Consider the following 25,258-nt stretch of genomic DNA (forward strand, 5'->3'; position numbering starts at 1 on the left):
GTGAAAGACCTCACATCTGCTGATAGTCACTCACAACTGTTACAAATCAAATTTTATAAATACATAAGTACATGTAAATCAATGTAATACTTACTCTTGCGGATCCGACAATGTCGTTCCATTGTTTGCGACATTGGTTGCCCTCACGCACCTCGTTGATCACGGACGAGACCACCTCTGCTATCTCGGCCCATATCTTCTGGTAGGCTTTTGGGGTGAGCTTCCCACGCCCTCCCTGTGTCAAATCACCCCAACGTAACTCGACCTCCTGCAGGAGGGAGGCATTTGCCTCGTCCGAGAACCTCCTCTCTCTTTTGCGCCCTCCAATGTGCTCCTCTCCCACCTCACTGCTCTCACCAGCATCAGTCTCCACAGCGTGCTGTGTCACCTCCTCCTCGCCCTCCATTATAGGCCATATTCGGGCAAATATGTGGCTGATAAGAGCTAATTTTTATTTCCCTATTTGCTCTAAAGCTTTAAACTCTTCCTCCTTCCTCCCAAAGCAGCCACACCACACCCACACATGCCTTCAGTTCCTCTCAGCTCCCTCTCTCTGTCTCCTCTTCTGTGCATGTCATGATGACCCTTGACCTCCTGAATCACGGGAATTGAGCATTGCCATGCCGTTGCTAAGGATGGTGACTCTTTACGGCAGAAAGTCAGAGAGATTTAATGCTACCGCTCATTTCATATCACTAGCGGTAACGCCCAATTTCCAAAATGGAGACTAGGTGCTTTGAGAATGGGCGAGAAGCCGACGATCTGGAAACCCATTTTTACTGCCCATGCCGGAAGTAACGCCCATTTTCGGGCAATCTGCGCAAAAGTGTAAAATCTAGCCCCTTATGTTCAATTCTGGGCATCACATTTTAGAAAGGATGTCAGTCAAGGCCTCGATGAGGGTGCAGAGGATTTTTTTTTGATTCGCTCATGGGATGTGGGCATTGCTGGCAAGGCCAGCATTTATTGCCCATCCCTAATTGGCCTTGAGAAGATGGTGGTGAGCTACCTTTTTGAACCGCTGTGGTCTTTGTGGTGAAGGTACTCCCACAATGCTATTGGGGAGGGAGTTCCAGAATTTCAACCCAGCGACGATGAAGGATCGGTGATATATTTCCAAGTCAGGTTGATTTGTGACTTGGAGGAGCACTTGGAGGTGCTGTTGTTACCAATGTGCCTACTGCCCTTGTCCTTCTAGGTGGTAGAGGCCGCGGGTTTGGAAGGTGCTGCCGAAGAAGCCTTAGCGTGTTGTTGCAGTGCATCTTGTAAATGGTACACACCGCAGCCATGGTGCGCTGGTGATGGAGGGAGTGAATGTTTAAAGTGGTGGATGGGATGCCAATCAAGTAGGCTGCTCTGTCCTGGATGGTATTGAGATTCTTGAGTGTTGTTGGAGCTGTACTCACCCAGTCAAGTGGCGAGTGTTGTGTATGGAGAAAGAGTCAGACTGAACACTGTGAGCTCAAAGTAAAGTGTGACCTCAGTCTTTTATTGCAGGTCTCCAGAGTGCCTCTCCAATTTGTGAAGCCTTCTTAAATACCTGTGCTCCTAAGGGATTATGGGATCCCTTGGGTCGTCGGGGTATAAGCCCGATGGTGGCTGTACAGAGTAAATACAAGTCCACATACATAACAAGATTCCCCCCCAAAATCAATAGTGTAACTATTTACAATGTGAGTCGATCTGGGGCCCTTCTTGCCCTGGTTGATCATCTCAGTGTGAAAGCTGGTGTTGTTGAATTATTTGTTGGGCCCTCGCTGGGCTGCTGTGCAGCTGACCTTTCTGGGCTGCCTGGTGTGTTGGGCCCTGCAGGGCTGCCTGGTGTGGATGATGGGTTCTGCTTCGTGGTCAACCGTGGTGTTGGTTGCCACTGCTGTGTGTGTTGGGGGATCAAAAAAGGTAGGGTCCAAGGTGGTTTGCTCAGGGTAGTCCGTGAATCTGAGTTTGATTTGGTCCAAGTGTTTCCGGTGAATGAGTCCATTTGAAAGTTTGACCCGAAACACCCTGCTCCCCTCTTTGGCCATGACAGTGCCGGGAAGCCACTTGGGACCATAATTTACCTTGACCTTGACCATAATTTAATACAAATACAGGATCATTGACTTCAATCTCGTGTGACATATTTGCACTATCATGGTATGCACTTTCTCTACCTATTCATGTAGATCAGGGTGAACTAACGAGAGCCTTGTCTTAAATGCTCTTTTCATGAGCAGTTCAGCAGGTGGGATCCCAGTGAGCGAGTGGGGTCTCGTGCGGTAGCTAAGCAGGACTCGGGATAGGCGAGTCTGCAGTGAGCCTTCAGTTACCTCTTCAAGCCTTGCTTGATGGTTTACACTGCTCTCTCTGCCTGACCATTGGACGTGGTTTAAATAGGGCAGATATGACATGTTTGGTCCCGTTACGGGTCATGAATTCTTTGAACTCAGCACTGGTAAAACATGGCCCGTTGTCGCTCGCCAGGACATCGGGTAAGCCATGTGTGGCAAACATGGCCCGCAGGCTTTCAGTGATGGCAGCGGACGTGCTAGCCGACATTATCTCACATTCAATCCACTTGGAGTACGTGTCTACAACCTCAAGGAACATTTTACCAAAGAACGGGCCTGCATAGTCGACGTGTACCCTAGACCATGGTTTGGAGGGCCAAGACCATAAACTTAGCGGCGCCTCCCTGGGTACATTGTTTAACTGCAAGCATGTATTACATCTGTGAACGCAGGACTCTAAGTCCGCATCGATACCGGGCCACCACATGTAGGATCTGGCTATCGCTTTCATCATTACGATGCCTGGGTGGGTACTGTGGTGGTCATTAATGAAGGTGTCTCTGCCACTTCTTGGGGACCATTACTCGATTGCCCCACAGAAGGCAGTCCGCCTGTATAGACATTTCATCTTTGCGCCGGTGGAACGGCTTTATCTCTCCCTGCATTTCCACTGGGACACTGGACCGGCTCCCGTGAAGCACACAGCTTTTGACTAGAGATAATAATAGGTCCTGGCTTGTCCAGGTTTTGATCTGCCGGGCAGTGATGGGTGATTGCTCACTCTCAAAAGCTTCCATAACCATGGCTAGATCTGCGGCCTGCGCCATTTCCACCCCCGTGGTGGGCAATGGCAGCCTACTGAGAGCATCGGCGCATTTTTCTGTGCCTGGCCTGTCGCGGATGGCGTAGTTGTATGCGGATAACGTGACCGCCCATCTCTGGATGTGAGCCGATGCATTGGTATTTATCCCTTTATTCTCGTTAAACAGGGATATAAGTGGCTTATGGTCAGTTTCCAATTCGAATTTTAGCCTAAACAGGTATTGATGCATTTTCTTTACCCCATAGACACACGCTAACGCTTCTTTTTCAATCATGCTGTAGGCTCTCTCAGCCTTAGACAGACTCCTGGATGCATAAGCATCCGGTTGCAGATTCCCGAAATCATTAGCTTGTTGCAATACACACCCGACGCCATATGACGACGCATCACATGCTAGTACCAAACGCTTACATGGATCATACAACACAAGCAATTTGTTTGAGCATAACAATTTTCCCGCTTTTACAAAGGCATTTTCTTGGCTTTTGCCCCAAACCCATTCACTCCCTATTCGTAGTAAGACATGCAATGGTTCTAACAGGGTGCTGAGGCTCGGTAGGAAGTTACCAAAGTAGTTCAAGAGTTCCTGGAATGACCGCAGCTCTGTCACGTTCTGTCGCCTCGGTGCGTTCTCAATTGCCTCCGTCTTCGTGTTAGTGGGCCTGATGCCGTCCGCCGCAATCCTCCTTCCCAGGAACTCCACTTCAGGCACCAGGAAAATGCACTTCGAGCGTTTCAACCTGAGCCCCACGCGATTGAGTTGACTAAGAATCTCCTCCAGGTTCTGCAGGTGCTCGACTGTGTTCCGAACTGTGATTAAGATGTCGTCCTGGAAGACCACGGTGTGCGGGACCGGCTTCAACAAACTTTCCATGTTTCCCTGGAATAGCGCCGCCGCTGATCGGATTCCAAATGGGCATCTGTTATAAACAAAAATGACCTTTGTGCATGTTGATGCAGCTGAGGGCCTTCGATGATTCCTCCAGTTCCTGCGTCATGTAGGCTGAAGTCAGATCCAGCTTCGTGAACTTCTTTCCTCCTGCCAGCGTTGCAAAGTGGTCGTCGGTCCTTGGTAGTGGGCCTTGGTCCTGCAGGGAGAAACGATTGATGGTTACTTTGTAATCGCCACAGATTCGGATGGTGCCATCTCCCTTGAGGACTGGGACAATAAGACTGACCCACTTGCTGAACTCGATCAGTGAAATGATGCCCTCTCGTTGCAGCCGGTCTAGCTCGATCTTTACCTTTTCTCTCATCATGTACGGTACTGCTCTCACCTCGTGATGGATGGGTCGCACCCCCAGAATTAGGTGGATCTGCACTTTTGCTCCTTAGAATTTCCTGATGCTTGGTTCGAACAGCGAAGGAAATTTGTTTAAGAGCTGGGCACACGAAGTGTCGTCAGCGGGCGATAGCGTTCGGACGTCATCCCAGTTCCAGCGTTACTTCCCCAGCCAGCTTCTGCTGAGCAGCGTGGGACCATTGCCCGGTACCAACCAGAGTGGTAGCTTGTGCACCGCTCCATTGTAGGAGACCTTTACGGTAGCACTGCCGATTACAGGAATTAGTTCTTTAGTGTAAGTTCTTAGTGTCGTGTGAACTGGAGTTAAGACTGGCCTTGATGCTTTGTTGCACCACAACCTTTCGAAAGTCTTTTTACCCATGATGGATTGGCTCGTGCCCATGTCCAGCTCCATTGACACTGGAAGTCCATTTAGTTCAACATTCAGCATTATCGGGGGACAATTTGTGGTGAATGTGTGCACTTCATGTACCTCTGCCTCCTCTAACTAAGGCTCTGGTTTGTAGTGATCCTCCGTGGATTTGTCCTTCGCTGCAACATGGTGGTTTTCAGGTTTAACAGGCTTTGCAGCTCGCCTGCACACTTGTTGGAGGTGTCCCATTGTTCCTCAGCCCTTGCTAACGTATCCTTTGAATCAGCATGAATGGAAACGATGATCATCCCCGCAGCACCAACAAGGTGTTAATGGCCTTGCATTCATCACCCTTGATGGTGGACTCTGAGACATCTGCGGGCGTGAATCTGCAGGTATGTGTGACCTGCCCTGTACATTACAATTCAAAAACAACATCACTTTGTTCACAGTACTTGTAGCAGCACTTGTATGCTGAGAGATTGGCTTTGTATTGTCACTGGTGGCAATGAATGCCTGGGCTATCGCTATGGCCTTACTCAAGGTTGGGGCCTCTACAGTCAAAAGCTTATGAAGCATGGTTTTGTGGCCAATGCCAACTACGAAAAAGTCTCTGAGCATGTGCTCTAAATGTCCTTCAAATTCGCAATGTCCTGCAATGCGTCTCAGCTCGGCGACATAACTCGCCACTTTCCTGGCCTTCAGACATTTTGTAGGTGTAGAACCAGTAACTCACCATCAGAACACTTTCCTTCGGGTTCAAATGCTCTCAGACCAGTGTGCACAAATTGTCGTACGATTTCTCCGTGGGTTTCGCTGGAGTGAGCACATTCTTCATGAGGCCATACGTTGGTGCCCGACAGACAGTGAGGAGGATCGCTCTACATTTGGCAGCACTCTCTTCCCCATCTAGCTCGTTGGCCATGAAGTATTGGTCGAGTCGCTCCACGAAGGTTTCCCAATCATCTCCCTCCGAAAATTTCTCCAGGATGCCCACTGTTCTCTGCATCTTTTGGTTCGCTATCTGTATCTCGTCACCAGTTGTTGTGTATGGAGAAAGAGTCAGACTGAACACTGTGAGCCCAAAGTAAAGTGTGACCTTAGTCTTTTATTGCAGGTCTCCAGAGTGCCTCTCCAACCTGTGAAGCCTTCTTAAATACCTGTGCTCCCAAGGGATTATGGGATCTCTTAGGACTCCGGGGAATGAGCCCTCTGGTGGCTGTACAGAATAAATACAAGTCCACATATATAACAGCGAGTATTCCATCACATTCTTGACTCGTGAGTTTTAGATGGTGAAAAGGCTTTGGGGAGTTAGGGGGTGAGACACTTGCCGCAGAATACCCAGCCTCTGACCTGCTCTTGTTGTCACAGTATTTATGTGGCTGGTCAGTTAAGTTTCTGGTCAATGTTAAACCGCAGGATATTGATGGTGGGGGATTCGGTGATGGAAATGCGGTTGAATGTCAAGGGGCGGTGGTTAGACCTTCTTTTGCTGGAGATAGTCATTGGTACTTGTGTGGTGCGAATGTTACTTGCCCCTTAGCAGCCCAATCCTGAATTCAATTCAGTTCTTGCTGATGCAGACATGGACTGCTCCATTATCTGACGAGTTGCGAATGGCACTGAACACTGTGTAATCATCAGTGAACATCCCCACTTCTGACCTTATGATGGAGGGAAGGTCATTGATGAAGCAGCTGAAGATGGTTGGGCCTTGGACACTGCCCTGAGGAACTCCTGCAGTGATGTCTTCAGGCTGTGATGATTGACCTCCAACCACCACAACCATCTTCTTTTGTGCTAAGTATGACTCCAGCCAGTGGAGGGTTTTCCCCCTGATTTCCATTAACTTCAGTTTTACTCGGGCTCCTTGATGCCACACTCGGTCAAATGCTGCCTTGATGTCAAGGGCAGTCACTCTCACCTCACCTCTGGAATTCACCTATTTTGTCCATGTTTGGACCAAAGCTGTAATGAGGTCTGGAGCCACGTAGTCCTGGCGGAACCCAAACTGGGTATCGGTGAGAAGGTTATTGGTGAGTAAGTGCCACTTTGCTGATGATTGAGAGTAGACTGATGGGGCAGTAATTGGCTGGGTTAGATTTGTGCTGCTTTTAGTTGACAGGACATAACTGGGCTGCTTTCCATATTGTTGGATAGATACCAGTGTTGTAGCTGTACTGGAGGAGGCAGGGATCCCCAATGGAGTGCTCTCTACGCGGGATTCCTCACTTTATTTATTGGGGACTTAGCCCGGAGGGTGTTGCATGGAGCAATCCCATGCAATAAGTTTTTAAGTCGGTTCACGGACTCCCAGGCCACCTGCAATTTCTGCATTCTGGAGGAGTCTGTGTTCCATGTCTGTCGAATGTGTGAGGTTGCATCCCCTATTCTATCAATACCACTCTCCTGATTCTTGGGCACCCTGTGTGGAGGGGAGCAGGCAGGTCGGAAGGCCTCCTCGTAGGACTGCTCCTGGTCATGGCCAAGGTGGCCATTAACCGATCCAGGCAGCGGGCGGTTGAAGGGGTCATTCAGCCCGACTGCCTGCTTCTCTTTTGCGGTTACAGCCGAGCCAGGGTGTCCCTGGAGATGGAGCATGCGGTGTCCACTGGTACGCTCGCGGCCTTCTGCGAGAGGTGGGCGCTGGAGGGACTGGAGTGCATCATCACCCCTGGCAACCAAATTTTAATTTGACCGTTTAAAGTTTAAAGTTTAATTTGTCAGTTTTAGTGCCCCTTTAATCAGGGGGCAATTGATTTGTGAGTTCACAAAATTAGTTGTAGCTGTACTGGAACAGTTTGGCTAGATACGTGGCTAATTCTGGAGCACAAATCTTCAATGTTGTCAGAGCCCATAGCCCATAGGAGATTTACCAGAATGTTACCAAGAATTCAGTTATGTAGAGAGACTAGAGAAGCTGGAATTGTTCTCCCTAGAACAAAGAAACTGAGATTGTTTCCCTTGGAACAAAGAAGGTTTAGACTGATTTAATGGAGAGTTTTGATAGGATAGATAGAGAGAAGCTATTTCCACCAGCAGGAGTATCGTTAGCCAGAGAACACAGATTTAAGATAATTAACAAGCAAGCCAAGGGGAATGAGGCAGATTTTTATTACTCAATGAATTGCTGTGATTTGGACCGCACTGCCTGAAAGCATGATGGAAGCAGATTCAATAGTAAATTTCAAAAGGGCAGTGGATATATACATAAAAGGAGAAATTTGTAGGGATATGAGGAAAGAGCTGGGGAGTGCTATTAATTGGTAGCTATTTCAGAGTGCCGACACAGGCACAATGGCCCAAATAGCCTCCTTTTGTGCTGTATTATTATATGATAAAGCTCCGGAAGCTGGCAAAGAGAACATTGGAGAAATTGGCCTGGGCAGGAGAGCGGCATTTTGGATGGGAATTTTAATGCCTTCTATCATTGACAGCTTCCTCGCCCGGAATTCAGCCTGATTGACAAACTTGACTTCCAGTCAGGCGGGGAGCATTCCGGAGCGGGCAGCAGGACTAGGTAGGCCCCGGGGGTGGGGTAGAGGGTCTGATTCCCGACCCTGAGAGCCTTTGTATGGAGAGGGTAATGATGGGAGGAACTTGGGGGCAGGAGGGAGCACTCCTACTCCTCCAGGCATATATCAGTGCTGTAAAAGCACTTACCTTCTCCCCGATTCTGTCCTCGCCTCATTTCAGCTGCTGGGTTTCCCGATAACTTCGAAACCTGGCCACCCACTGTAAAATGTGCAAAGCAGGCTATATCAGAGGCTTCCATCCTCATTAAATTATTTAAATTGCCTCCTGAAAGCGGGTTGGCTGCTCGCCACTTGTCCCACTTCCGAAAAATCCAGAAGTGGGTGAGTTGGAGGTTGATTGGTTGTGTGCTAAAATTCAGCCCATTGAGTCTACAGTGTGGCTAATGGGCCAGAAATTGGTGCAATGCTGCATCTCACAGGGAACTTATTTGGACTTTTTACTTCATCTTTCACCTCAGATACATTTTTCAGCTTAAATTGCTGTATATTTTACAGACTAAAATGGTGAGGGCCATTAATGTGTTATTTTCCCAGCAATTTCTAACCCATTTCATGCTTTCAGTACTGGTGATGGTGAGATAAGAGCCAAGGCTCCTGATATTGCAGAAGTGGAAATAGGCAGTTTTGGTGATGGGCGAGATGTGGGACATGAAGCTCAGCTTGAGCTTAATCAGGAACAAACAGCACGCCAATGGATTCAACCTGAGTGAGCAGCCAGGAAGGGAAATGGAATTGGGGAATAGAATATGGAATATTACATGGGAGCGAAACAGGATGATTTGGAAAGAGAAAAGATGGTGCTTATTTGGGTATGAGAAATAATTGACTCAGCAATACAATGAAGAATTCATTTGAATATTTAACAAGCAAAAGCTGACATTTCTATACTTTAATGTAAACTCTAAAATTGCCCTGCCCCCACACTCCCCCAATTGGGGGTGGTAACCTTCCGGGGCCAACACTTGTGGCACCCGTCGCGCAAGTTCCGCCCCTGCCTCAGAATTGCCCTTACCGCCCCTGAAAGGAAGCAGAGCACAGTCTCCCACGCTCCACTTCCTTTGGGGGCGGTAACCGGGGCAGTAAGGGGTCAGCACGGGAAGGTGAGGGGTTGCTGCACACTCGGTTGGCCGGTGTTGGCATGCCAGAGCCTCCTCAAACTCCCGGACAATTCCCCGGGAGGCGGTAGCACCCCCCTGCCCTTGGTGAAAAATGTCTTGCGGCCCATTAGCGACCTCCCCGGAGGCACTAACTGGGCTATAAAAAGGTGCAATTTTTCCCCCTATTACCTTTAACATAATTACAGAATCCCAGCCTTCAGTGTGCGTTTCTTGGGTGGTCTTGTATTGGCAGAGTCTCCACCTGTCTCTACAAGACCATTCATGTAAAGGGAGGGGGCCAGGGACAGGCATTCCCTAAGCACAGAGTTTTCACACCCGAGCTCTCAGTCGGCACACAGTATATGACTGGTGTAGACCCTAATTTCAGCAGGCATACATGCCTAATTCTGGCAGATGTGGAGCCTGTCTGGGAGTCCATGTTACTGTCAGGGTCTAGACCACTCCCCACCCCCCTCAAGCCCAAAAAAAAAGGAAATCATAGAGTGTTGTGGGGATGTTTGAAGTGATCCCATTTATAAGGAAGCTAACCAGGCACCAATATTGTTCTACCAGGTGGGGAACCATCCACTACCCCCTTCAGGCTGGCCAGCCATCACCTGCAATTCCACAATCTCCAGTGGGGTTGGGGAACTCAGTGTCTGTCCTGAAAGTGCCCAAAGGCATGCGCCAGCTGGCCAGATAGACTCCCTGACACCAGGAACATCAGCAGGTCAGTATCAGCGTTCTCTGACAGGTGCAATCCTGGTAACGACAGGTCGCACATCCCTGAATTTTCCAGGCCATGGTGTGTATTGATTTTCTTTTTATACCTATTACTTTATTATTTTGATATCAATTTGGAATGATTTCAGCACTATGCTGTAAAAACAGATTTTAGCAATTTGTCTTTGCTAAAACTGGAAATTCATCTGTGACATCTTCACCAATAGATACACACTTTCTAATTAGAGGCCTAACCTTAACCTATATCTGTTTGTCCATTCACATATTCCCTATAAATTCACATGACTACACTTTGCCATTCTATCTTCCAAGCGCATCAAGATTTTGTGAATATCCAGGAGAGGCGTGAGTTCAGAGCCCCGAAAAAGCGAGGGTCCAGGGGCAGCACAGGCCAGCCAAACTGCGATATGTGTGCACTAGGTCCATGCAGCAGAGCTGGTCTCCAGTCATCTTGGTTAATCCTTGCCACTGGACCAAGACTTAGCTCTGACAAGCCCATGTCGTGGCTGGTGTGCACCACACGTTAAAAAAATTCACACACAGACATCTTCCCCCCTTCAATATGCAGTTCGGGACCTGGAATATCTGGCCCTTCATTGAAACACCTGTGAACTCATCTCTTTTTTGGTGGAAGCAAGTCATCCTCAATACAAGGGACCACCTAAGAAGAAGAACTGCTAACTCATTATGCATCTGAGAGAGAGAGAGAGAGAGAGAGAGAGAAGTAGAAACTCCTTGGCTGCTATTATTGTAACTTGTGTGTGTGTGTGTGTGTGTGTGGGGGGGGGGGGGGTGGGGTGCGGTTGGTCTAAATAAAGGCCTTAAATAAAGGATAGTCACTAATAAATCCAATAAGGAATTCAGGAGAAACTTCTTTACCCTGAAAGTGGTGAGAATGTGGAATTTGTTACCACATGAAGTGGTTAAAGTGAATAGAATAGATGTATTTAAGGGGAAGCTAGATAAGTACATGAGGGAAAAAGGAATAGAAGGATATGTTGATAGAGTGAGATGAAGTAAATAGAGTGTGAGGAGGCTCATGTTAAGCATACACACCGGCATAGGCCTGTTTGTGGGCTATAAAATTCGACTTAATATTTTTTCATTATAGTCCTGGCAATGTCTAAACATTACCTATATTCATATTTAGCTCATGGAAAACATCTCAAATAGTTTAAAACTTGGTGTTTGTTTTCTTGGGATGTAGGAGCCTATTGCAAAGCCAAATTTATTGCTCATCCCTCATCCCTCATTGATCTGAACAAGTGCTGCAAGGCCTTGTGGCAATTTTGAAGTGCATACAAAACTGGTTCTTGTGATTTATTATCAAAAATATTTTGCATTAGACATATATATATATTTAAAATGATGATCTAAGCTTTGGTTATTTAATAAATATTGCATAAATGTAGGATTTGTGCACTGAAGCCTAGAATCTGCTGATGCTGACATCATTTACCTTTAAAAATGTGGTAATGCTATTAAGTTAGTACTGTCCTTTTACACAATGTTGTGGTTTATGGATTTCATAATCAGTAATCCTACAGATATTGCTGTCTCCCTTACTGTTATATCTTTAGATGCTCTGATAATGACTCCACGAGGCAAAGTATTGCACTTGAACTGTAGTGACCTTAACATAGAAGCATAGAAACATAGAACATAGGTGCAGGAGTAGGCCATTCGGCCCTTCCAGCCTGCACCACCATTCAATAAAATCATGGCTGATAATTCCCTCAGTATCTCTTTCCTGCTTTCTCTCTACACCCCTTGATCCCTTTAGCGGTAAGGGCCATATCTAACTCCCTCTTGAATATATCCAATAAACTGGCATCAACAACTCTCTGCGGTAGGGAATTCCACAGGTTAACAACTTCTGAGTGAAGAAGTTTCTCCTCATCTCAGTCCTAAATGGCCTAATGGCCTACCCCTTATCCTAAGATTGTGTCCCCTAGTTCTGGACTTCCCCATCATCGGGAACATTCTTCCCACATCTAACCTGTCCATTTAATGTAACTCCTGAATGAGGATACCACATGGTGGACTCCCTTTTATACCTGGATACCTGAGGTGTACAGGTGACCCCTGGGCCTCCACCAGTTGCACCCTCTGGTGGTGCTAGCATAGTGTACACAGTGTGAACCTTGTTAATGGTACCTCCGGTAAACAAGTCTCCATCTTATGCAACTATACAGTGACTACACAGAGAGTATATCTATAGTGTACATATATAACACTTACCTTTTCTCCATGCGATGTCAGAGATTTTTGCAAGAACAGCTCAGCATCGTAGTAGAGATCTTCAAGTAGTCCCAAAGGTTAGCCACAAGCTGTGATAATGAGGCAAGGTTTTAAATTTGCATTATAACAGAAAATACTGGAAATCTCAGCGGGTCAGGCAGCATCTGTGGAAAGTTAACGTTTCAGGTCGTTGACCCTTCATCATAACTGGCAAATGTTCAAAAGAACATTCTTAAGGAGCACTAAAAGGGGCAGGGGAAGAAAGATCAAAAGGGAAAGTCTGTGATAGGGTAGAAGGCAGGAGAGATTAGAGAGACGAAAGGGATGAAGGGCTGAATTGAAATGATAATGGCAGTAGTTAGAAAAAGGTTCGTCCAGATTGGGTGTGAATGGTGGAATAATGACCAGCTACCATTGGAGACAGAGAGAAAAACATGAGATAGGGGTGTGGCGGTGGGGGGGGGAAAGGGAGCCAAAGATGAGCAGAGATTATGCTCTGAAATTGTTGAACTCGATGTTGAGTCCAGAAGGCTGTAAAGTGTCTAAATAAGAAATGAGGTGCTGTTCCTCAAGCTTGCATTGAGCTCATTGGAACAGTGGAGGAGGCCGAGGATGGAGATGTCAGAGTGGGAGTGGAGTGGGGAATTAAAGTGACAGGCGACTGAAAGCTCAGGGTCACGCTTACAGACTGAACGGAGGTGTTCCACAAAGCAGCCATTCAATCTATGCTTAGTCTCCCCAATGTAGAGGAGACCACATCATAAGCAGCGAATACAGTATACTAAATTGAAAGAAGTACAAGTAAATCGCTGTTTCACCTGGAAGGAGTATTTGGGGCCCTGGATAGTGGGAAGGCAGGAGGAAAAAGGGCAGGTGTTGCATCTCCTGCGCTTGCACGGGAAGGTGTCGTGGGAAGGGGAGGGGCTGCTGGGGGTGACTGCGGAATCGACCAGGGTTTCGCGGAGGGAGTGGTCTCTTTGGAATGCTGAGAGGGGAGGGGAGGGGAAGATGTGACTGGTGGTAGGATCATGCTGGAGGTGGCGGAAACGGCAGAGGATGGTCCATTGAATGTGAAGGCTGTGGGGTGAAAGGTGAGGACAAGGGTCGTGGTTCTGAGAGGGAGAGGAAGGGGTGAGAGCAGAGATGCGGGAAATAGAACGGACACAGTCGAGGGCCATGGAAACCGCGACAGAGGGGAATCCGCGGCTGAGGAAAAAGGAAGACATGTCAGAGGCACTAATGTGAAAGGTGGCATCAGCAGATCAGATGCGACGGAGATGGGGAAACTGGGAGAATGGAATGAAGTCCTTACAAGATACGGGGTAGGAGGAAGTGTAGGCCAGGTAGCTGTGGGAGTCAGTGGGCTTCTAGTGGATACTGGTCGAAAGTCTATCCCCAGATATGGAGACAAAGAAGTCGAGGAAGGTGAAGGAAGAGTTGGAGCTGGACCATGTGAAGATGAGGGAAGGGGGAAATTGGATGCAAAGTGAATGAAATTTTCTAGTTCAGGGCGAGAGCAGGAAACGGCACCGATACAGTCATCAATGTACCGGAAAAAGAGGTGACGGAGGGGTCCTGAGTAGGACTGGAACAAGGAATGTTCCAAATATCCCACAAAAAGGCAGGCATAGCTAGGACCCATGCGGGTTCCTATAGCAACACCTTTAATTTGGAGAAAGTGAGAGGAGTTAAAGGAGAATCTGTTCAATGTAAGAACAAGTTCAACCATGCGGAGGAGGGTGGAGGTGGATGGGAACTGGTTGGGCCTCTGCACAACCAAAGAAGTGGAGCGTCCTCAGGCCATCCTGGTGGGGGATGGAAGTATAGAGGGATTGGACGTCCATGGTGAAAAGGAGATGGTTAGCGCTAGGAAACTGGAAACTCATAAAGTGACGGAGGGCATTGGAGGAGTCGTGGATGTAGATGGGAAGAGAGTGGACAAGGGGAGAAAAATAGAGTCAAGATTGGAAGAAATAAGTTCTGCGGGGCAAGAACAGGCTGAAACGATGGGTCTACCGGGGCAGTCCTGTTTGTGGATCTTGGGAAGGAGGTAGAAGCGGGCTGTGCGGTGTTGGGGAACTATGAGGTTGGTGGCTGTGCAGGGAAGATCTCCAGAGGAGATGAGGTCAGTGACGGTCTGGAAAATGATGGCTTGACGTTCAATAGTGGGGTGATGGTCCAGGGGGAGGTAGGAGGAAGTGTCAGAGAGTTGGCGATTGGCCTCTGCAAGATAGAGGTTGGTTTGCCAAACAATAACAGCGCCACCCTTGTCAGCAGATTTAATGACAAGGTTGGGGTTGGACCTGATCGAACGGAGTGCTGCAAGTTCAGAGGGAGGTAGGTTGGAGTGAGTGAGGGGAGCAGAGCAAATGAGACAGCCAATGTCCCATCAGCAGTTTGCAATGAAATGATCTAGAGAGGGTAAGAGGCCAGAGGGAGGGGTCCAGGTAGAGCAAGAATTCTGAAAACGGGAGAAAGGATCAGCTATGAGGGGGCAAGACTCATGGCTGGAGAAGTAGGCACGGAGATGAATGCAGCAGAAAAAGAGCTCAGCGTTATGCCGAGCTTGAAATTCATTGAGGTGGGTGCGTAAGAGAATGGAGCTCAGGCCTTTGCTGAGCACTGATCTTTTGGGATCAGAGAGGGGAAGGTCAGAGAGGATCGTGAAAAAACAGCAGGGGGTGAGATTGGAAGAAGGAATGGGATCAGAGGGAAGTGTATGGGAAGAAGGTTCTGAAAGGACGGTGGTGTCCAAGAGTTGTTGAAATTTACGATCCTTGACACCTGAAAGGAAAGACAAAAGTTTTTGGTTGAAGCGCGGATGAGAGAGGTCGTGAGCATGCATGTGGCGGCGTATAGCATTGAGTTGACTAACCTTTTTCTAACTTCTGCCATTACCATTTCAAATTGGCTCATCATCCCTTTTGTCTCTCTAATCTCGCCTGCCTTCCACTCTATCACTGACCTTCCCTTTTGTTCTTTCTTCCCCTCCCCCTTTCAGTGCTCCTGAAGAATGTTCTTTTTAAACATTCGCCAGTTCTGACGCAGGGTCATTAACCTGAAACGTGTTGTACCTTCAGTACAACTCACAAACACACACAAGTCTTAAGATGGCAGAACACCTTCGGATAATTCTTGATGATATCATCCTTTGATGCAAATCTCATTTCAATATGAAAAATCTCACTCCAATCCAGCTTCACTGATCCCACCCAATTTCTTCCTAGTAAAGCAGGGTTGTCTCCTGCCATTACTAATAGAGGCAGACTCTGAAATTGATCCTTGTATTTCACTGGTATGGTGATACGACCTACCACAGGAATGTTCTCTCCCGAGCAGCCGAGCAGCTCTATCTTGGATTTCTCCAATGGGAAATCACGCAATTTGTCGCGGTATAGCGACTCCGGCACTGCACTCACGGATACACCAGTGTCAATTTCCATGGGTATCTTGGTTCCTGCAACATCTGTGTAGATTATGATACTTTTTGAATTGCTGTTAGTTAACCTCGTGGTCCTGATGATGTGTAGCTCTAAAACCTCCTCGTCCTGTTGTTTTTCTTCCATGCTATGTGGTCTCTGGGGGTTTCTACTTATAGCTTTGAAAACGGGTTTACCTTTCAGTCAGCATGCCGCCGCAAGATGCCCAGTTTTCCTGCAGGTGAAACACTGTGTAATGAGAGAGGATTAATTGGAAATCTTGTTGTGTGAGGCCTCTTGTGGACGAGTGACCATAATATGGTAGAATTCTTCATTAACATGGAGACTGACACAGCTAATTCAGAGACTAGGGTCCTGAACTTAAAGAAAGGTAACTTCGATGATATGAGACGTGAATTGGCTAGGATAGACTGGCAAATGATACTAAAAGGATTGAGGGTGGATAGGCAATGGCAGACATTTAAAGATCACATGGATGAACTTCAACAATTGTACATTCCTGTCGGGCGTAAAAATAAAACAGGGAAGGTGGCTCAACCATGGCTAACAAGGGAAAATAGGGATAGTGTTAAATCCAAGGAAGAGGCATATAAATTGGCCAGAAAAAGCAACAAACCTGTGGACTGGGAGAAATTTAGAATTCAGCAGAGGAGGACAAAGGATTTAATTAGGAGGGGGGAAATAAAGTATGAGAGTAAGCTTGCTGGGAACATAAAAACTGACTTCAAAAGCTTCTACAGGTATGTGAAGAGAAAAAGAAAATGTAGGTCCCTTGCAGTCAGAATCAGGTGAATTTATAATGGGGAACAAAGAAATGGCAGACCAATTGAACAAATACTTTGGTTCTGTCTTCATTGAGGAAGACACAAATAACCTTCCGGAAATACTAGGGGACCGAGGGTCTAGCGAGAAGGAGGAACTGAAGGAAATCCTTATTAGTCAGGAAATTGTGTTAGGGAAATTGATGGGATTGAAGGCTGATAAATCCCCAGGGCCTGATAGTCTGCATCCCAGAGTACTTAAGGAAGTGGCCCTAGAAATAGTGGATGCATTGGTGGTCATTTTCCAACATTCTATAAGGGCAAGTTTCAGCCCTCCTTTAGAACAGCGTGCCTCCGAGAGGGACGCCTGTTTGCAGGAAGAAAAAGTGCGCCTAAAGCCTAACTCGCTATTCTGAAATCTTTCTCGGGCCCGTTCCAGGTCAGCGCGGCATACCAGCAGCTGCGGGGGGTGGGGCCAAAGCGTAGCTCCGAAGATCTGCTGGCGGAGGGCGGGGCTACCTCACAGCAGCACATTTAGTGCCGGCAGCCCAGCGCATGCGTGCTAGAGCGTGCGTGCATGCGCAGCGGGAGACAATCATTGGCACTCGGCCATTTTTAAAGGTAAATGAGGAAAAGTGCTGTTTTGTATTGTGGAGCTTTGGAAAGGCTTGTTAGTGTATTTTGATGATTTTTTGGGCCTGAAGGAGTGCTTTTAGCAGCACTGTTGAAGAAATCACCTGCTGACATCAGTGAGTGCTGCTTGTTGCTGCTAAACTTCCAGAACAAGTGCTGCATAGGTGCATGCAAAATAAGGACTGTGTGTTTTGAAAAATCAGAGTGTCAATTCAATACACCAATGGAACAACGTTCACCAAGAACAAAGAATTTCTTGCATGAGGAACTGGAGACATTAGTTAACGTCATTGAGCAGAGATGGCAGGAGCTGGATACCAGCAACAGAGGTCGCATAAAAGTGCCACCCAAAGAAATGAAGAAACGCTGGAACCAAGTTGCAGAAGATTACTGCGCAGTGGTGCATGCCAGGAGATCTGGAAGCCAGTGTAACAAGAAATGGCACGACCTTGGTCAAGTAGTTAGTGTAAGTAATATTTTCATTATTCAATGGAATTTTAATTGTAAATGTGACTATCTGTATATGTCCCACCCTGCAGAAAGACGCACTCTGTAAGAAGTTATATTTTAGTCTTTGCAGATGAAATTGGCCCACAACAAAAGGGAAAGAACTCGAACAGGAGGAGGTGTGCCAAATCTGCATCCCCTGACACCCTTGGAACAGAGGGTAGCTGCTCTGATGAGTCGTACCTGGACCAAAACAATCAGTACTGCACAAGCTGGGCCCACACCCGAGGGAGAGGATAAGTCCTAAAAATGCATCGCAGCCCTTCAAATCAACCTGCTGCCTGGCCTGCTATATGTGAGAGTACTCATGCCACCCATCAGGCCCTCTCCTCTGCTGCTAAACATTTGACTGTTCTGATATATTTTGCAAAAGATGATGATGCCAATCCTGAAGTTCCGGAAGATCCAGAAGAACAACTAGAAGAACCAGATGCAGACGATCCAGACTAAGGGTGGCTGCAGGCGTTGACTGAACTGTCTTCAGGGGAGACCTTCGAACTTAATATTTATGAGCCCACATTAGCGGACATCAGTTCTGGTTCCACCTCCCATGGTTTCACAGATTGCGACGTTGCGGGACTCAGTGGTGCTGCTGATGTAATGCAGCAGTTTACACCCACTGCCCTACCATCCCAGCCCGTGGCTCCCACTCGAGTGGAGCCGGATGCAAGACCCAGGGCATCACCATCCCAGCCCGTGGCTCCCACTCGAGTGCTGCCGTTTGGAACACCCAGGGTCCCACCTTCCCAGCCCACTGCTCTTAATGGAGTGGTGCCGCGAGGCAGACCCAGGCAGAGGAGAAGGAGATTGGAAACATGCTCTTCTGAGATGCAGCATGCAACAGACAGGTGTGGCTCAGCTTGTGGCATTGGGTGTGGAGAGCAATGACCTTACCCGATCACTCGTGGGCAGCGTCAGTGCAGTGGGTGAAGAGGTAACTGTACTGACACGGGAAATGAGGGAGGGAATGTCCGAGGGAGTGCAAGCAATGGCACATGCCATCAGGGAGGGCATGCAAGTGACGGCACAGGCCCTCAGGGAGGTAGCTGCTGCAATAAGGGCACACAGCCCGCCCAATCAAATGACACCCCCATGAAGAAGTGAACATTCACCGAGATGTGGATGAGAGATGGTTGCAGCCTTTCTTTGTTGCTTTTGTTCTTGTTCTTGATGTAACTGTAGTAACTTTTTTCAAATTGAAATTGTTTTGTAAGTTTTGTAACTTTACAACTTATAAGCTTAGGGTTTTTAAGTGATCTTATAGTGTAAATGCTCTCACATTTTGTACCTTATTTAATTTTGCACCTGAAATGTGATCTTGAAGTTTAAGTGATCTTAAGAGTGTAAAATTTTTCACATTGAAATTGTTTTGTAACTTTTGTAACTTTACAAGTTTATAAGTGATCTTAAAGTTTCCAAGTGATCTTAAAGAGTCATATTAAAAAGTAAAGTTTGATACAAATATTTAATTACACTAACGTTAACTTTTCAATAAAATATTTTTTCATTAAAACTGAATCATGTTCCATTAACACAACACAACATAGGAACAACACCAAAAAATAAATATGTCCATGCGCAACAGTTGTCGCAGAGCCCTCAGGCATCAGTAATTGAAGCATGCACGGATGAGCTGCTGGCGCAGGGCTCGAGCAATCGTTAAAGGGGCACGATTGACGGCCCTCCTCCGACCTCGTGCTCCGGCATCAGGCACTTGCATGCTTTCCTGATCGTCGTCATCATCCTCATCCTGCTCTTCCAAATTACTATCATCAGGCACTCTCCCCTCACGTAGGTCTTCTGGTTCCACTACCAGCTCCTGCTGCCACATGATGGCAAAGTTATGCAGCATGCAGCACACAACAGTCAACTGACCGACAATCTTAGGAGAGTATTGCAAGTGGCCTCCTGAATGGTCCAGGCCTCGGAAACGCTGTTTCAAGATGCCAATGGTCCTCTCTATGATGCTGCGCGTCGTAATGTGCGACATGTTGTACTGATGGTCAGCTTCTGTCCGTGTTACGCGTAGGGGCGTCATGAGCCAGGTGACGAGTCTGTACCCTTTGTCATCCAGTAGCCAACTCTGCCCTTCTGGCTGCTGCTCAAACATGTCAGATATAACGCTGTTGCGTAGGATGAACGCATCATGGGTGCTGCCAGGGTATCTCGCATCGACTGACATGATGCGTTGCTTGTCATCACACACGAGCTGCACATTAATGGAATGGAAACCTTTTCTATTCCTGTACTGCTCGGAATCCTCCACAGGTGCTCGCAAGGCGATGTGAGTACAATCAATGCAGCCCTGTACCTTTAGGAAGCCAGCTATCCTGGAAAAGCCCACAGCCCTGTCATGCATTGCTTGGCCAGTCATTGAGAACTTGATGAAATCATTCTTCCGCGCATACAGTGCAGCCGTGACCTGGTAAACACAGGCAAGTATTGCACATTGAGAGATGGCGCACACATCTCCAGTTGTAGCTTGAAATGATCCCGAGGCATCAAAGGAAAGTGCAGCTGTAACCTTCAATTCAACAGACAAGGCAGTCGGCATTCTTCTTCTGGGCTGTAAATCTGCTCTCAGCATATCACAGATCTCGGAAATGCAGCCTTTTGACACAATCAGCCTCGCTCATGTCCAGGTACGAATGGCTGGCTCGATATTGCCGACGTGGGTAAGGTCTCCTGCCCATCAGCCTATGGGCTATGATGTTCCTGGTCCGGTGAGCTCTAATCAATTCTCTCCTATACAGTTAATTGATGGAGAACCATTGCATAATCCGTGATGTTGATAATGCAGCACTCATACTTGAAATACAAATTAAATATTTAAACTTGCTGGCTGGCTGGCTGGCTGGCTCTCCCTCCCAGTGCTTTGTACGCCTCCCTTATCCCCTGGCCGCACGGCCTAAGTCTTCGCAGCTCGGAGCCTGCTGCTGTCGAATTCTACTGCCATCACTGTGGCCCGACGCTGCCCCTATCCCCTGGCCAAACGACCTAAGTCTTCACTCAAAGCCTGCTGCTGCGGTCGCTGTAGCCTGATGCCACCCCTATCCCCTAGCCGAACGGCCTAAGTCTTCGCAGCTCGGAGCCTGCTGCTGCTGCTGCTTCAGACAGTTATGAAAATTAAATGTATTTTTTATTTGCTTTATTTATAATTTTTATTCAGGATGGCTCTTTATTTGTAGAAGTGAAGTGTTAAATGCTTGTAAAATTCCCTTACATCCCTTCCCCGCCCCACATCTCTCGTTCCCTGCGCCTAATTTCTAAAGAGTAGGAAGGTTTTTCTGAGCGTACAAAAATCTACACTTACTCCATTCTAAGTTAGTTTGGAGTAAGTTTTCGCTGTCTAAACTTGCAAAACAGGCATAAGTGGCTGGACACGCCCCCTTTTGAAAAAAATCTGTTCCAAAATGAAACTATTCTAACTCACTAGAGCTGGAGCAAACTAAATACCGAGAATTGCAATTTCTAAGATGCTCCATTCAAAACTATTTGCTCCCAAAAAAATAGGAGCAACTCAGGCCGAAACTTGAGCCCATAGACTCTGGATCAGTTCCTAAGGATTGGAGGGTAGCTAATGTAACCCCACTTTTTAAAAAAGGAGGGAGAGAGAAAACAGGGAATTATAGACCAGTTAGCCTGACATTGGTAGTGGGGAAAATGTTGGAATCAATTATTAAAGATGTAACAGCAGCGCATTTGGAAAGCAATGACAGGATCGGTCCAAGTCAGCATGGATTTATGAAAGGGAAATCATGTTTGACAAATCTTCTGGAATTTTTTGAGAATGTAACTAGTAGAGTGGACAAGGGAGAACCAGTGGATGTGGTGTATTTGGACTTTCAAAAGGCTTTTGACAAGGTCCCTCACAAGAGATTAGTGTGTAAAATTAAAGCACCTGGTATTGGGGGTAATATATTGACATGGATAGAGAACTGGTTGGCCGACAGGAAGCAAAGAGTAGGAATAAACTGGTCCTTTTCAGAATGGCAGGCAGTAACTAGTGGGGTACCGCCAGGTTCAGTGCTGGGCCCCCAGCTATTTACAATATACATTAATGATTTAGATGAAGGAATTGAATGTAATATCTCCAAGATTGCAGATGACACTAAGCTGGGTGGCAGTGTGAGCTGTGAGGAGGATGCTAAGAGGCTGCAGGGTGACTTGGTCAGGTTAGGTGAGTGGGCAAATGCATGGCAGATGCAGTATAATGTAGATAAATGTGAGGTTATCCACTTTGGTGGCAAAAACAGGGAGGCAGAATATTATCTGAATGGTGACAGATTAGGAAAAGGGGAGGTGCATCAAAACCTCTGTGTCATGGTACATCAGTCATTGAAAGTTGGCATGCAGGTACAGCAGGCGGTGAAGAAGGCAAATGGCATGTTGGCCTTCATAGCGAAAGGATTTGAGTAGAGGAGCAGGGAGGTTTTACTGCAGTTGTACAGGGCCTTGGTGAGGCCACACCTTGAATATTGTGTACAATTTTGGTCTCCTAATCTGAGGATGGACATTCTTGCTATTGAGGGAGTGCAGTGAAGGTTTACCAGACTGATTCCCGGGATGGCAAGGACTGACAAATGAAGAAAGATTGGATCAACTAGGCTTATATTCACTGGAATTTATAAGAATGAGAGGGGATCTCAAAGAAACATATACAATTCTGACAGAATTGGACAGGTTAGATGCAGGAAGAATGTTCCCGTTGTTGGGGAAGTCCAGAACCAGGGGTCACAGTCAAAGGATAACGGGTAAGCCATTTAGGACCGAGATGAGGAGAAACTTCTTCACTCAGAGAATTGTGAACCTGTGGAATTCTCTACCACAGAAAGTTGTTGAGGCCAGTTCATTAGATATATTCAAAAGGGAGTTAGATGTGGCCCTTACAGCTAAAGGGATCAAAGGGTATGGAGAGAAAGCAGGAATGGGGTACTGAAGTTGCATGATCAGCCATGATCATATTGAATGGTTGAATGGCCTATTCCTGCACCTATTTTCTATGTTTCTATGTTTCACATATGGACAACTTTGTGTTGTCCCAGGTACCAATAGCAGGACTTCAATGTCTGTTACTATTGACAATTTCTGAGACCTTGGGGCCCAACTACTTTTTCCTTTTAACCTGAAGGAGATTCACCTCGGTTGTCTGATGACTGGAAATAATATGAAATTCTCAGGAATATTGGTCAGCCATGTCCATTGACATAGCTGTCTGACAAGCTAAACCAAAAGTCAAGTTAGGAGTCATCAATAACTTCCTTCTGATCGCATCATTTTTCATCCCACAAAGAAAGCGGTCACGCAACGCTCGATCCTGAAAGTTTCTGAAAATATAGTGAATAGATAGCTTTTTTAATGCTACAATGTACTTACTAATATTTTCTTCGGTTAACTGATCTCCTATTCTGAAACGATAACTTTCAGCAATTTCTCGGGGCTCAGGACTGTAGCGCTGTTTCTGCTTAAGAGTTGTGCACTTTGGCTTGAAAGGCACAAGTGAATTTTTCAGGGATTTATACATCTCAGACCCTGCTTCAGTTAAGAAAATTGCATGTTTTCTTTCCAACACCACTTGGTTATGGTTTTCATCATTGTGGACTTTGATGATATTATTTGCGGTGAAAAACATTTCTAGTCGCTCCACATATGCTCCGAAACTTTCACGGTCACGTTGAATCTCCCCCACGCGCCCTATTATTCCCATAGGCCATCTGGACTCTGGCAGTTCAAACAACTGTGCTTGTAATTTACTTTAGATTTGTAGCTGTTAAACAAAATAGAGAAACTCTCAAAATCCTCTCGGTCAGTTGGCTGAATTCTCCACCAACAAAAATTGCAGCTTTTTTTCCCCGATTATTCCATCCTCATCGCCATTGATGTATCTTCAGTACAATTCCCCCAAATGCCCTATCTGCAAAACAGGCAGTCCGATCCAAGGCTTCAAGGCGTGTGTCAGGGTACAGAAGGACGCTAGATTGGTTTACTGTAAGCCACGTCCCATACCATATGCACTCAAGGAGAAAGTTGAGCAAGAATTCAAAAGACTAGAGACTGAAAACATTATTTCTAAGATAGATCGATGTAATTGGGCTACATCCATTGTTGTTGTAACTAAGTCCGATGGTAAGGTAAGATTGTGTGGTGATTATAAAGTAACCGTAAACCAGGTTCAAGGGGGTAATCTCCCAAATACATTGCCAAATGTAGAAGATTTGTTTAAAACACTGATAGGTGGTTAGATCTTCTCAAAGTTGGATCTTACAAATGCCTACTTAAAACATGAACTAGATGAAGAGTCCAAGTCATGCTTGACTATAAATACTCATCTATTCCTGTATCAATTTAATAGGCTACCATTTGGAGCGTCTTTCGCCCCTGCCCTATTCCAAGGGGTGATGAACCAGATTTTGCAAGGTATTGAAGGGGTAGTATATTATTTAGATGACATACTAATTTCAGCACCAAATAGGTGAATTCATAATAACATATTGAATGAAGTCCTCAACTGGCTAGAGAAGCACAGAGTACGAGTGTCTGCTCACAAGTGTGAGTTATTTCAAAAATCCGTGGAGTACTTAAGATACAGAGTAGACAAAGATGGTTTACATCCAACCAAGGGAAAGCTGGATGCAATCAGAAATGCACCCTCGCCCAAGAATGTCACTGAACTTCGATCATTTTTGGGTCTATTATGGGAAGTTTGGCTACAGTATAACATCCACTGAATGAACTATTGAAAAAACAGGTCCATTGGAAGTGGTCAGAAGAATGCGATACAGCATCCAAAGAGTGTAAAAGCAAATTGGTAGAGAGCACCATGTTTGTTCACTATGACGTATCTAAGGAGATCAAGCTAACATGTGATGCCTCTCCATATGGAGTTGGGGCAGTGATTTCTCATGTATTACGTAGTGAGGAGCAGAGACCAATTGCTTTTGCTTCATGCACTCTCAGTGCCAGTAAGCATAATTATGCGCAAATCGAAAGGGAAACTTTGGCATTATTTTTTGGGGTCAAGAAGTTCGACAAATACTTGTATAGTCGTAAGTTTACCATCATTACGGACCATAAGTCCTTGACAGCAATCCTCCATCCAAAGTCCCCAGTTCCAACCTTGCTCCAGCCCGAATGCAGAGATGGGCTTTGATTTTGTCAGCATATACATATGATATTGAATACAGACAATCGGCTGATCACAGTAATGCAGATGCTATGTCTAGATTGCCTTCCCCATCACAAGTGACAGCCGATAAGGAAGGAGTGTTCACGAAGGAAGACACATATAACCTTCCGGAAATACTAGGGGACCGAGAGTCTAGCGAGAAGGAGGAACTGAAGGAAATCCTTATTAGTCAGGAAATTGTGTTAGGGAAATTGATAGGATTGAAGGCCGATAAATCCCCGGGGCCTGATAGTCTGCAACCCAGAGTACTTAAGGAAGTGGCCCTAGAAATAGTGGATGCATTGGTGATCATTTTCCAACAGTCTATCGACTCTGGATCAGTTCCTATGGATTGGAGGGTAGCTTAATGTAACACTACTTTT

General features: G+C 46.5%; 1 long non-coding RNA gene across 1 annotated transcript in view; it reads right to left on the reverse strand.

Annotated features, from left to right (window-relative positions):
• The window catches only part of LOC139265329 (uncharacterized), a 223,382-nt gene that overhangs the window by 133,853 nt on the left and 64,271 nt on the right, over positions 1-25,258 (reverse strand). Inside the window, exon 2 of the long non-coding RNA XR_011593531.1 lies at positions 12,370-12,458. This is a non-coding gene — a long non-coding RNA (uncharacterized lncRNA). The remainder of the gene's footprint in view (positions 1-12,369; positions 12,459-25,258) is intronic.

This window comes from Pristiophorus japonicus, chromosome 6 (assembly GCF_044704955.1).
Source record: "Pristiophorus japonicus isolate sPriJap1 chromosome 6, sPriJap1.hap1, whole genome shotgun sequence".
Lineage (NCBI taxonomy): Eukaryota > Metazoa > Chordata > Chondrichthyes > Pristiophoridae > Pristiophorus > Pristiophorus japonicus.